Source organism: Coregonus clupeaformis, unplaced genomic scaffold (genome assembly GCF_020615455.1).
Source record: "Coregonus clupeaformis isolate EN_2021a unplaced genomic scaffold, ASM2061545v1 scaf0005, whole genome shotgun sequence".
Taxonomy (NCBI): Eukaryota; Metazoa; Chordata; class Actinopteri; order Salmoniformes; family Salmonidae; genus Coregonus; species Coregonus clupeaformis.
The window spans coordinates 1,227,564-1,242,450 of record NW_025533460.1 but is presented as its reverse complement, the minus strand read 5'-3'; the positions used below and the strand labels follow the sequence as shown (position 1 = coordinate 1,242,450).

The following is a 14,887-nucleotide window of genomic DNA, read 5'->3' as shown; positions in this document are numbered from 1 at the left end:
TCGAGGTGATTCAGTCCTCCAACCGCTAGAAAGTGTCCGAGGTCAGGGGGTGTCTGATGTTTGGGGAAAATTAGCTACTGTCCCAGACAATATTACAGTAAATGAGATATGGGTAAATTAAGCTACTATACAGTAGAGTTAGGAAGCTTGCCTGATGAACCAAACCACTCATCTTTCTGATGATACCAACAGATTTCATCACTTTGCTACAGACAAATTGAATATGATCTTTCCAGGATAACTTTTCATCAATTAGAACTCAGAGGAATCTAGTGGATGTGATTTGTTCCATTTCATTTCCACCAATTGAGATTCTGGCTCTTTTTTTCTATTTTTTACTATATTTCTTATTCTTACTAGTGAATACAATCAAGTTGGATTTTTTAAACATTTAAATATAATTTGTTTATCTCTAACCATTCAGAATATTTGGCCATACCTGAGTTGGCTTCATTAATTAGCGAATCAAATTGGTATCATCAGCAAAGAGAATGGGAAGTACGGTAGAAGACACAGCAGCAAGGTCATTGATATAGATTAGGAATAACAAAGGTCCAATTATCGAACCATGAGGCACACCACAGGATATCTTGGCCCTGGTAGATGCTCAGCCGTTTGCATAAACAAATTGTTCTCTATCATAAACATAACTATATAACCAATTATATGTATAATCATGAAAACCGTAATAATGCAAATTAGAAAGTAATATTTCATGATCAACTGTGTCAAACGCTTTGGATAAATCTAAAAAGATGCCAAGAGCGTATTAATTGTTGTTAAGGGCTGTAAAGATTTTACCCACATGTTGCAAAAGAGCCATATCTGTGGCATAGTTTTTACGAAAACCATATTGGTGCTCATATAGAATATAGTGTTGAAACCATATTGGTGCTCATATGGAATACAGTGTTGAAACCATATTGGTGCTCATATAGAATATAGTGTTGAAACCATATTGGTGCTCATATAGAATACAGTGTTGAAACCATATTGGTGCTCATATAGAATACAGTGTTGAAACCATATTGGTGCTCATATAGAATACAGTGTTGAAACCATATTGGTGCTCATATAGAATACAGTGTTGAAACCATATTGGTTGCCATATAGAATACAGTGTTGAAACCATATTGGTGCTCATATAGAATAGTGTTGAAACAATATTGGTGCTCATATAGAATACAGTGTTGAAACCATATTGGTGCTCATATAGAATACAGTGTTGAAACCATATTGGTGCTCATATAGAATACAGTGTTGAAACCATATTGGTGCTCATATAGAATACAGTGTTGAAACCATATTGGTGCTCATATAGAATACAGTGTTGAAACCATATTGGTGCTCATATAGAATACAGTGTTGAAACCATATTGGTGCTCATATAGAATGCAGTGTTGAAACCATATTGGTGCTCATATAGAATACAGTGTTGAAACCATATTGGTGCTCATATAGAATACAGTGTTGAAACCATATTGGTGCTCATGTAGAATACAGTGTTGAAACCATATTGGTGCTCATGTAGAATACAGTGTTGAAACCATATTGGTGCTCATATGGAATACAGTGTTGAAACCATATTGGTGCTCATATGGAATACAGTGTTGAAACCATATTGGTGCTCATATAGAATACAGTGTTGAAACCATATTGGTGCTCATATAGAATACAGTGTTGAAACCATATTGGTGCTCATATAGAATACAGTGTTGAAACCATATTGGTGCTCATATGGAATACAGTGTTGAAACCATATTGGTGCTCATATAGAATACAGTGTTGAAACCATATTGGTGCTCATATAGAATACAGTGTTGAAACCATATTGGTGCTCATATAGAATACAGTGTTGAAACCATATTGGTGCTCATGTAGAATACAGTGTTGAAACCATATTGGTGCTCATATAGAATACAGTGTTGAAACCATATTGGTGCTCATATAGAATACAGTGTTGAAACCATATTGGTGCTCATATAGAATGCAGTGTTGAAACCATATTGGTGCTCATATAGAATACAGTGTTGAAACCATATTGGTGCTCATATAGAATACAGTGTTGAAACCATATTGGTGCTCATGTAGAATACAGTGTTGAAACCATATTGGTGCTCATGTAGAATACAGTGTTGAAACCATATTGGTGCTCATATGGAATACAGTGTTGAAACCATATTGGTGCTCATATGGAATACAGTGTTGAAACCATATTGGTGCTCATATAGAATACAGTGTTGAAACCATATTGGTGCTCATATAGAATACAGTGTTGAAACCATATTGGTGCTCATATAGAATACAGTGTTGAAACCATATTGGTGCTCATATAGAATACAGTGTTGAAACCATATTGGTGCTCATATAGAATACAGTGTTGAAACCATATTGGTGCTCATATAGAATACAGTGTTGATTTAAATGTTTCAACATTCTCTTATACACCCATTTTTCTAGGATTTTAGAAAAACATGGTAGTACAGATAATGGGCGATAATTTGTAAAAGATCTTGGATCCCCAGATTTATAGAGGGGAATAACTTTGGCAATTTTCAAATCTTTAGGAACAATACCAGTTTGCATAGATTTGGTGAAGATATACATTAGAGGCTCAGTAATCGAGGAAGACACTGATTTCACCAAAGAGGCACCAATCTCATCATGACCTGCTAATGATATGTTAAAGTTACCAATTACCTCTATCACCTCCATTACAGTTGACATGATCATTAGAAATTATTCAATGCTCAATGTTGGATAGGGATTGTTAATCTTGGGGTGAAAAATAAACAGTGGACTCCATATATGTTCCACGCCCTAAACTAGCATTTTATCTTCCAAACTGTTGTGTTGGATCTGTTTGGGTTCCCTGACCTCCCTGATTGAGAGGTGACATTGATTTGACCTTCAGTAACCTCTGGATTTCGGCTCTTGCTCACAACTCTCGTGGTAGTCTCAAGTCTTAATAATAACTTCATTTTAGCCCCTATAGTTACATCATAATAATGAACTCAGGGAGGCTCAGTTAGGTGCAATTATTGTCTTTTTTCTTTTTGGAGGCTTCTGTCTCCTTTCTCATTTATATCTCCCCTCTATGTTGGTCAGCTCCTTTTTCCACATCCTCCTCTCCGCTCATGCTCCAGCGTGGATACACTATCCTGTCCTCTCATCTAACTGGGGGATGGGGGAGTGTGCGTGGAGTGTACTTTAACTGTGAGGCTCGTGTCTGTACCAGCACAGTGGTCATTGAGGAACATACAGAGCCAGTGCACAGAGTCTGAAAGTGTCCTCAAGGCGCTGGGACAGTGCTCAGTAAGCCAGGACTTTGATCTCTCTCAGCCGCAGTGTGTCCTGCTCTGCTCTGCTCTCTCGCTCCTGATCTTATCCTCTCATCACTGATCTCTGCTGCTCAAGGTAAGCCACCTGATGTGGAGTCTTCTCTTCCCTTCATCTCGCAGGTTGCATCCTAAATGGCACCCTATTCCCTACATAGTGCATTACTTCTTACTAGTGCCCAAGCTATGGTCAAAAGTAGTGAACTATGTAGTGAATAGGGTGTCATCTTAGCTTTTCAGTAAGTAGAACAAGGACATTACTTATTTGTCATGTAGGCTCTTTCCATAGGGTCTGGTAATTCTCCAGCCAAACTTTAATTAGATAACTATGATATCCACAGAAATAATCTGTAACAGTCAAGAGCTCTGGTGGTCCTCTGGTGGGTTGTGTGTGTGATAGAGATTCTTATGACACTGTATTCATTTCTATGATTTATTTATGTATTTTCTCATGGTCCTGTAATGGATACACTACCGTTGTCCACCTAAAGGTCATGGACGAGCACGAGCACAACAACTCATCCTGGTACGAAGACAACTACACAGACTTCACCCTTGAGGGCCATGTGGACCAGGACAAGGCCTCGCAGCACATGGCGCTCTTCCTGCTGCTCTTCCTGGCCGGCCTGACTGACGCTCAACACTCTGGTGCTGTCATGAATCCCGCTTCCTGAGTCTGTTTCTGCCTGTGTTGCCTGTTTTCTGTCCTGGAGTCAGTTTCCTGAAGTTCCTGAACGCACCCTGTCTGGTTGCCGGGCGACGAAGCTAGGCGGGAGATCTCTCTATTACCCGCACCTGCATCTCATCAGCTATCTGCACACCTGGTCCTGATCATCACCTCTCCACTTCATAAGCTCTGACCTGACATCCATTCCCTGCCGGATCGTTAGACATGAACAGTATGTTGTGTCAGCGTATCAGCCTCAAAGTTACTAGAGTTAGTTTTGTTGTTTTGTACTTTTTGCTTGCCGTGTACTTACCTTCGTTTACTCTGTCTACAGTCATTCTCCCGGAACATTCACCCCACCCCAGCATGGTCGTCGGTGGCTTCTGTAACATCATTGGATCTGCCTATTCACTCCCACCAACTCACCTCCGCTGCCCGCTCCGTCTCCTGGATTATTCTGCTTCCACATTTGAATCTGTAAATAAATACTCACCTTCGTTCTACTCACCTTGTCCTGGTCTGCTTCTGGGTTCTGCTTTAGAGAATCGTGACAGGTGCTGTGGGTCAACTGGCGCCTGCGCAGCAGCCGCAACGGCGTGCTCTTCTGCGTGCTCAACGTAGGCGTGTCGGACCTGCTGATGACAGTGGTGGTGCCATTCTTCATCCTGTAGGCCATGTTCGAGAACATGTGATTGTGTGGACACTTCCTGTGCCGATTCACCAACCTCGTCTACGTCATCAACTTCTACAGCAGCTCCTTCTTCCATGGCCTACATGACAGTGGAGCGCTACCTGGTCGTGGTGCGCACCGGCCCCACGACCCTGGGGCCCCAAGCAGGCCAGGCTCAGAGGCCTTCTCTGTGGGTTCCTGTCGTATCGGGTGAATGCTGGCAATTATTGCTGATAAACAAAGGAGTCCGCTCATACTGAACCTTGATCATACGTTTATTCATATCACAAGCTTTCAGCATGAGTTACAGGTGACATGCCCACCCGGAGAGCGACGCCTCAGATTGCAATGGCCGCTCTGCCCTCTCCTTCGTTTTTCCCCCAGTATATATAATCTCCCCAAGATGTGGGTGGCTCCCTCTACTGTCCAATCCCCTGTCTACAACACACTTCCTGTCTGTTGTATGTGGCGTTACACTAAAACATTCCCTCTTGATACTAAAATCAACATTCTTTCAGTTCCACTTAAAAACCATTAACAAAGACATAATCCTAATACACTACATTTCCCCCCTTCGAGACTAACTAAAAGTCTCGAAAACAAACAGAATAGGATTATGACCAGTAACAATTTATCTTATTGAGTATCTTTAACATTAAACCAAAAACATTCTCCTCTAGAGTGTAAATACCTTTCTATGAAATATGAATAAATGTTTATGAAGTGTGAATACATTACTATGAAATATGAACAAATCTTTATGGAGTGTGAGAGCGAAAAACTGTCCGGCAACCTTCGTTCCAAATCCATCCATCAATCAAGACAGTAAAATTCTCTCACGGTCCCTCTGCCCCAGGCAACCACCTAGGTACTCCCAATGAATTCATTACTCTTTATAAATGCATTTGAAACTATGATGCAATTAAATACACATGAAAGCCCCAGCAAACAAAATACTATCCAAAAAATGTCCACACCAAGGCTGGTCAACCCATCGGACCCTATAGTGGACCTCTCCCTGCCTAGACTCCCTGTCCCTAAGCATTCACGAAATAAACAAAAACATCTAAGTTCCCCACATGTATTCAATAACATCAAATATCATTCTACAAAAATTAATACCTAAGAATATGACACAAATTATGTATTACACATGCAAATATGTCTATATTTCATTGCAGACACTGGAATGTAGTCCACTACACTTCATCTCCTCCGTAGTCTCGACTTCCAATGTATTGTTGATGATGGAATCGGAATCTTTCCACACCCTCCTTGTTCCATCTCCTCCAGTCATTGTCCTTTCATATTGTCCCTTCATATTGTCCTTGTTTGAGTATTTCAATCTCCACATATTCCCCCAAATGCTTCTGGAAGAAAAGAAAAGACCAAACAGTATCTTTTGCAAAACAACACTTTCAAATTAAACATCAATATCAACTAAGAATATAAAAATTATATATAAATGATGTATGAATCACTATAAATGATAGAATAATGAACTAGGATAATACGATTCATTCATACACTTCCCCCCTTTGATTCATAACATCATACTAAAATCACAACAATATTGAAAAAAATTTGAAAAAATGATGAAAACATCAAAAAGGATATTTATCCATTCAGTTCCACTTGTCCATCTTTATCCAGATCAGGAACAGTCAACAACGGCATCTGAGTGTTGTCTCCAGGCATCACTACTCCAACCTATCTCAATATCATAACTTTCTCAAAGGTCAGTAACAAATTACAAACATCACACACAGTGCTATCAAACCTGCTATTAAAATGTAATCCATCACTGCTCCTACTGGCCTAACTGATCTTGCAACCAAGTCTTCGCTGACCATCCAGCTCCTTCAGATCTACCAAATGCATCCCTTATATTCTTCAATGCATATATAACCCTAGTGATAATATCTGAACTATCTGGACTCAAAGTATAACTAATATTATCAATATGATCTTCCCAAATGTTACACCATACCATGGAAAAAGTCCCCCCTTCTCCCTTAGATTTATCCTTCAATGATAGGTTTGAAGACTATGACATGTCGCCATGTCTCTTTTCACCCTATTTCCAAACCTAGATTCAGATTTATCTGTGTCTGGTGCTACCCCTCTTTTAATGGTAGAAACCTCATATGGAAGCTTCAACGTTGACATGTAACAACATCCTGTCCATCCATAGGGTAAGAATATATACGCTTTATCACCACAAACCCTCCAAATATCTCTAAAATTCCCAATAGTCACATTGTCAGGCAAAAGTTAATCTTTCACCATCAAAGTCCTGCTCTTCTTACTACCTGGAACATAAAAAGTTACATTATATTTGTCATCTCTAATCTTATGTTCATGCTTATCCAAAGTCATCATATAATCATCACAATCTGATATTCCCATGAACATACCCTTTACATCATATGTTTTATTAGAACAAAAACAACTTTTAGCCCTCACTGCTTTCACCTCCAATGCTTCAGGGTTCGCTGTTACCTGATTTTCCTTACCGTCTAATAAATTCACATAGGGTAATTCATTTAACCAAGAACACCTAAACCTAGGCTTAAACAAATGGTTTGACAACGACATTACTTTATCTGTCAATGCTCGTTGCTGATACAACAGCCATGACAAAGCATAAGATTGACACGCACTCGATAGAGGTTGAGCGACCGTCTCTAAAATGGAACCCCACGTCTCTGGTGCTGGAATTCTCAACAGACATGGACCCTCAAGATTCCTCACTGATCTTACAGAATGAGTTAACTGCTGGAACCAAAGATTCCTACCTGCCCATCCATTTTTAATTTTCACAACAGAAGAATCAAACCCATCCATTTAGTTTCTCTCTTCCCTAACGAGCGGTACTGATCAGATACCTCTCCTTGTCTGTCATTAAAATCAAAGACCTCATCCTGTACCTCCATGATAGTATCCTTCACTATTTCAGATGAATCTATATTGTTCTCTACTACTATCTGCTCTCCTATTTTAACCCTATTCGTACTATCATTGACAGCACTCTCCATCCGTAACATAAACCCCTGAGTCCTTCTTGCTACCCCCTTTAATTTCAGAAAAGTTGTTGTCGGTGTCATACTTCCTACATTTGCTATTGCCATCGTATCATTAATCCCTTCCAAAGTTACCATTAAAGTAGTTGATTTAGTTGATGTATTAACACTCTTAACTACTTCTAGTGGGAAAGTTACCGATATCCTCTGTGTATTATCTACTGTTGGAGTGACTACTGTAATCTACTCCTCCTGAACTCCTCCGGTGACTGTGGAAGCTTCAACAGATTTCACATTTTCCATTATAAGCGTCACTTTACGAATTACATAGCCTTTTAACCAATAATTCTTAACCGGAACAAATTTTAATGCTTGCACTAGATAAGTACACATATATTCTCCCTGATCTTTCTCTGTAACATTACGCAAAATAAGTGAACAGTCACTCATAACCCTCTTCCACTTCATATTGTTGTACAAACTATACCTCCTTTGACTAGGTGCAACAGCTTCTACTCCTGGTCCTGATAACAATACTTCTTCTCCATAATTATCTCTCCATGTGGGAGGAACGTCCCCATCCTAACCCTAATAAGTATTTTTTCCCCTAAAATTGGTGCTGGAGCTATTGGTTCCCTTATAATCAAATGCGATATATTTATGGCTTTAATAACTATCAATGTTGAAAGAGTTAAATTGCTTCTCACTGTTGTTATAATAGACTGAAGTGTTGATGTCATTGTTGTTACTTCATCCATTTTCCCCAAAGATTTGAACTCTTTGCTTGTACTTCCATCTATCACCACTAGTGTCACTTTTTCAACTCTCAGTCCTACCTCTTATCCCTGACTTTCAAACTTTTGATTATAAAAAATAAACCCACAATGACCTTGATCTTCCTGCTGGGAATTGTAAATGTAGATACTCAATCACCCTCAATCTTCTCTTATCATTCAGCAACGCATCTGCTCCTAACAGATCTAAACTCCTACCATATTTATCTTCCCATTAAACTCTAAAAATGTCCTTCACCATTGTTCTCTCTCTCTTACTACTAACTAACATTGAAACTTAGCTTACTGTCTTAGAGTTCCTTCAACCCTAGTTCTCCTAACTTTTTTAATCTAATCTTTTCTCCTAACCTTTAAAAACCTTTTTCCACTGATTTATTCACAAAATCCCTTTATCACCAATTTTTAGAATATGTGATTGGGAAGTCCCCACCTGCTTCTGACTTCTTCACACACAGACTTGGCAAACGACTAAACACCTTTTAGCCTAGCCTGAAATCTCTTGGTGTAAGAATGTAACCCAGAATAACAGTCACCCCTTTTAACTTTATTTTCCAGACAGATTGTCTAATAGGCAGTCTAATAGATTATCATCCTTCCTATGATATTATCTTTTTAAGCCAATATGATTCCCAAAAACCCTACTTTTTAAAATCTTCGACCAGACAGCCGTCTAGTGTACATCTTATTGTACAGTTCAATTTACACAATGCATCTCTTCCCAACAATGCAATAGGTATATGTTCTAATATTAGTATGTCTATTTTAATTTCTCTTTGATTTTTATAGCAGAGCTCAATTGGTTCCTTAAGAGTAATTAGCTGTTTTACTACCTCAAATCCCTATCCTAATTAGTTAATTTTACATAGTGAGATGTTTAACCTCTTTAGGCTGAACACAGATAAAAGCTTTTCCACTATTCACTATCACTTCTCATAGTCCTTTGTTTTCACTTCAATTGTTAGATATTTTCTCTTCTTCTCTAATCGGTGCTATCAGCTGACACCCCCCTTCGTATCTTCTAGGCACTCTAGAATCCTTAGGGTTCACCTGGAGAACAGGTGATCTTCACTTGCTCCTTTATCTTCCTTAGAAATGTTCTCTGTTGTTTCCTCCTGGCGCATTGCAGTCACAGGTAAAGTAACCAACCTGTCCATAATTATAACACTCTTCTGAAAGTTGCTGGAAGTGTAGCTGAAATCTTCCTCCTCCTTCTAAGCCTTCTCGTCCTCTTCCTCTCCAATTCTGTGTCTGTCCAGAAACTGGCTGTGGATATGGATAACTGGTCCCGCCTTGGTGGCTGGTACAATTGCATTTGATATTGTTCAGTTGAAGCTGTAGCAGTGATTGTTGATTTGGTTCACTCTGATTCTTCAAAACCAAAGCTTCTCTTCTCCACCAGTTGTATGATTGAGTTTTCTGAGAGTTTCTTGATCCTGTTCTTTCTTGCTGTTGACATATCAGGATTCTTCAAAAGCTTATATTCTAAGTTCTGTCCTCGAAATATCATCTTCCATCATCTTCTTACTATTGGCCTTTCCTTGACCTCAATGTATTATTCTTCTCCTCCAATTCTTGGGATTATTTTCTCAGCAGGTTTTCTCCTTCTGTATCTTCTCTTCTTGAGTTGTTCATCCAGTTGTGTTACTTCTTCTAAACTAGTCGCTTTATCCAGGCATGATAAGCATCGGTCTATATCTTCTTCTATTTCTTCTGTGCCAGTCCTTGTAGGACAAACTCCTTTTGAATACACAGCACCTTTAGTCTCCTCTTTATCGCTGTCTTCATCTGAACTCGAATCTCTTGTATCCTTCTTTCCTCTCTTGCCAACTTCCTTCTGATCACAGAGTCATATCCACCCATGATCTCTTCTCAATCACTCTGATCTTCATCTTCATCATCTTCTTCAAGTTCCATCTTCCTTAACCTCACTCTTCTCTTCCAGACATCTCATTTTCTTCCTTCTGGAGTTTTGGATTCATCTTCATTGTCGTTTCTGCTTGTCCTCTATCTATTATTCGTTCATCTTCATCTCTGATGCAATAATCCCCCTGCTGGAGGATCACTGGAAGCTGAGGATAAACATCCCTAAGCTCTACTTCCTTCTCGTAAGGTGGGTGTCTTTTTGCTGAATCCGTATGTGAGAAAGGTGTACTAACTTCTGCCATTAGTTTTTCTGTCACCTTCTCTATACCTTTGTTTATCTTATCGCTGGAATCTTTTATCAGTTTTTGTTTGAGAATGAAGGGCAACTTTTGTTTCATTTGCCGGATAACCTAGCAATACTTTAGTTAAAGGATTACTATTTTGTACTATATCAACCGGTGTAATGACTTTCATAGCCTTGCTGTCCTTTCTCCCCATTGTAACTACTCTTTTATATTCCTTTATTGTGAATTATTTTATTTTAGACTATATAGCCTATGGCTTCCCCCCTTTTAATTATTAATATAAACCTAAACAACAACAACAACAACAACAAAAAATCAATCAACCAAAATATGAATATGAAAAAATTTAATTAAATGTTTTATTCAAAAACCATTTCTAATTAAAATAAAAAATCAATTAAAAAATCAATTAAAAATTATGAATAATTAAAACCAATTTTTATTTCTATATCCTATCTTACCAATTTATCAATTAGTGGTGGCTATCTTACCACAACCCATCAGGAAAGAAAATGCAAGTAGTCAACTTCAGACTACAATCCTAAAAACAAAGCCTCTAACCTTACCATCACTACAATTCCCATAAACCCCCTTGCTCTATAAGCACCTAATTATCTTAATTTTACAGAATAATGTCAGTCCTTGATTCCCAACACAATTCCAATCAAACCCAAGTGATGCCAGAGACTCTAAAATGCAATTTTTAATGAATCAGTATTTGCCAAGCCTATGTGAAATTGTCATAACATCAAATATCCTGTAGGGGAAGATTTTGTAACCAGACCAGTACCAAAACCTTTTTGACTTGATCCTCTGTCGCGTCACGTGACGTGTACGTCAGCACCCCCTCTCTTTCTCTCTCTCTCTCCTGTCGTATCGTCCTATTGCTCCTCTCATATGACAAAAGAACAGAGACACAGGAAAATATTTTAGTAGTTAATGCAATACTGAGTTACTTCAACCATATTCAATATTCCCCCACTCACATTCGCTCTAACTCAGGACTAAATAGATCGCTCAAAAACATTTTTATTTTATTTTAATCCGTCATTTAATTTAATTCATTATAATCCGTCAACATATATCTAATTTATAAATTCACTACATCCCAACAAATAGTTTCATTTTCAAACAACAGCCGCTTTAAACCTAGAAGATGCGTGTTAAAATCTCTCCTCTTTGTTCCCTCTTCTGTGTCTCTGTCTCCCCCTGCAGTGTAACAGATGTGTTGTAGTTTAGTAAAATCCCACGCATGCGCGATACATTCAAAAATACTTTTTCACCGTGGAAGGGAGTTTAACAGTCCTGCTGTACCTCCGTTTTCCCCTCATAGTCAACAACATTTAACAGCGCTCACAAAACATAGAACCTGAATTACACACACACACAAACATAATTTAAGAGGCTTTATCCCATCGCAGTGGACCTCTACGGTCACATGTTATCATGCAGCATATTAGCATTTAGCCTTAGCCTGTATGCACCATGTAGCATAAAAAACAATGTACCCGACATTGCGTCTTTAATTACTTTTTCCTTTTTCCTTATAACTTTAGGCTGCCGTGAGTATGGATATTTTATGAGAGGCTACTCCAGACAAATGCTTCGTCAACCACCAGCTGAGATGTAACATCAATAGAATTTATATTCCAAAACTCGTGTCCCCAGAACACACCTGAAACCCCTAACGCGTTACCAGGATTTCATGGCCCACCCTATGGTCGCCTCGTTTGTTCCGAGGGCTTATCAAATCCTACAATGTCCTAACTTGTATACATATCCTGGCCCCGATTGTTCTTGACTTACTATTCAAGCAACACATCTCTATAGCAAATGTATAGGCTCTCTCCCGTTTTGCGCTGTTTTAAAAAATTTCATAATGATTAGCCAGACCCCCCGTTCTCAGCAATAACGCCACACGAGGCACATTTCGGTCCTAATGGTACATCCCTCCAGTGTACAATCACATAGCATCCAAACTAACAACTTCCAAAGCTGTGAGGAAAACTCACCCTTGTCTGGCCATGACTTCAGAACGAGTTAGCTTGGCGGCAACGAATGCAACAAAGAAGATTTGCAGACCAGCCCCACATTGGGCGCCATTTGTCGTATCGGGTGAATGCTGGCAATTATTGCTGATAAACAAAGGAGTCCGCTCATACTGAACCTTGATCATACGTTTATTCATATCACAAGCTTTCAGCATGAGTTACAGGTGACATGCCCACCCGGAGAGCGACGCCTCAGATTGCAATGGCCGCTCTGCCCTCTCCTTCGTTTTTCCCCCAGTATATATAATCTCCCCAAGATGTGGGTGGCTCCCTCTACTGTCCAATCCCCTGTCTACAACACACTTCCTGTCTGTTGTATGTGGCGTTACACTAAAACATTCCCTCTTGATACTAAAATCAACATTCTTTCAGTTCCACTTAAAAACCATTAACAAAGACATAATCCTAATACACTACATTCCTCTGGGTCCTGTCTGTGGTTTTAGGACTGCTGGATAATGCAAAGAACATAAATAGGACAGCACTGCTTGACATGCTTTTATTGCCGCACAAACGTTTCGGGTATGAGCCCTTCTTCAGCGTGCAAGGCAATGGCAATCAATGCCAACTGAACAATACCACAGAGGTGGGCATAATTATAAATTCACAGTCAGTATTGGCCCAATCAAGAGATCCCAGCAGAGAGAGCTGTGGTGGTAACATGAAAATCTAATAAAGATACTGTATATAGACACACAAAACAAATACATTATGATGTCATTACCTGCTGGATAACGCCCATGTGACGCTGCTGGAGTGGGACGAGCTGGGCTGCTACATCTATCCGCAGCACAATTTCGTGGACTGGTATGCTTCCCACACCTTCCTCTACCTGATCTTCTAGTTCCTGGGCCCGGCGGCCATCATCATGACCTTTAACATGCTGAACCTGCGGGCGGTGTGGGCCAGCCCTGAGGGGCCGGTGCAGGGAAAGGAGTGGGGGGAGCTGTGGCTGGTTCTCCCTATTGTTTGTGCTGTGCTGGCTGCCCTTCCACATTGTCTTGCCGCTGCTGCTGGTGGACTAGCTGAACCCGAAGGTGCTGAGCTGCCAAACGGTGGTCCAGGCCCTGTCACTGTTCCACTGCCTGGCCAACCCCATCCTCTACAACTTCCTCAGTAGGAGTTTCTGTGGCAACCTCATCGCCGACTTGGCTCGCCACCTGCCCAGCGAGGCTGTCGCCAGGGGAAGGGACGAGAATCACGTCAACGTAAAGGGAGGGCAGCGGCCAATGAGAAGGCAAAGGAGTTGAGTGACGCCTGCACCAGCCAATCGGATGTGGAGTCTTAACCCATTGTTGAGCAGTAACAAAAACTAATGTGGTGTAATGTCCCTTTGCCATTCTTGATGTCTTTTCATTTCATGCCCAGTGGCATGACATTTCCAGGAACGGAATATCGTCCATGTCCTGTGTCCATAAACACTGATGTCGAGGAATGCAGAGACAGGCTTAAGCACAGATCAAGAGAGTGGTGACTAATTCTACATTTTGTAAAGTTTGATTTGATTATTGTCAAAATTACCTGTAAATTAATATTATTATTACCTTATTAGTCTTTTATTCAGATTGTTTTTTCTTACGTTGTTTTGTTGTAAAATCGTAAAACCTACTACTATAATCTCTTCAATAACACTATGGCCCCGTCTAGCTCAGTTGGTAAAATGGCGCTTGCAATGCCAGGGTTGTGGGTTCGATTCGCACGGGGTGCTAGTATGAAAAAATAAATAACGTATGCACTCACTAACTGTAAGTTGCTCTGGATAAGAGTGTCTGCTAAATGACTAAAATGTATATGAACAAGCTACTGAACATGAGCGATAAACCAGCTTCAGGATATGGATATATCAAATATCCAATTACTGTCCTCTTTACTCTGAAATGTTTGGTTGGTTATGGGTCACAACCTTCGTGTCTTCTTCATATATGAACAAACAAGTTATTAACCTCAAAATGAATGTCATGCTGCCCGTATATTTTTGTCACAACCACAATAAAAAAAAGATGACAACTCTTAACTGTCAATAGTTTTGGTACAGATCAGGTTGTCACTACCTGGCTATGCTGACATCTTTCTGCTCTGAGGAATCGGGTCGCATCCCAAGTGGCACCCTATTGCCCAAAAGTAGTGCACTACATTGGGAATAGGGTGCTATTTGGGACGAAACCAGGATTCATTA

At 39.8% G+C, this 14,887-nt stretch overlaps 1 pseudogene; it reads left to right on the top strand.

Annotated features, from left to right (window-relative positions):
* The first annotated feature begins 4,779 nt into the window (after window positions 1-4,779).
* Window positions 4,780-13,961, top strand: LOC121578804 (annotated as a pseudogene).
* The last annotated feature ends 926 nt before the right edge of the window (window positions 13,962-14,887 follow it).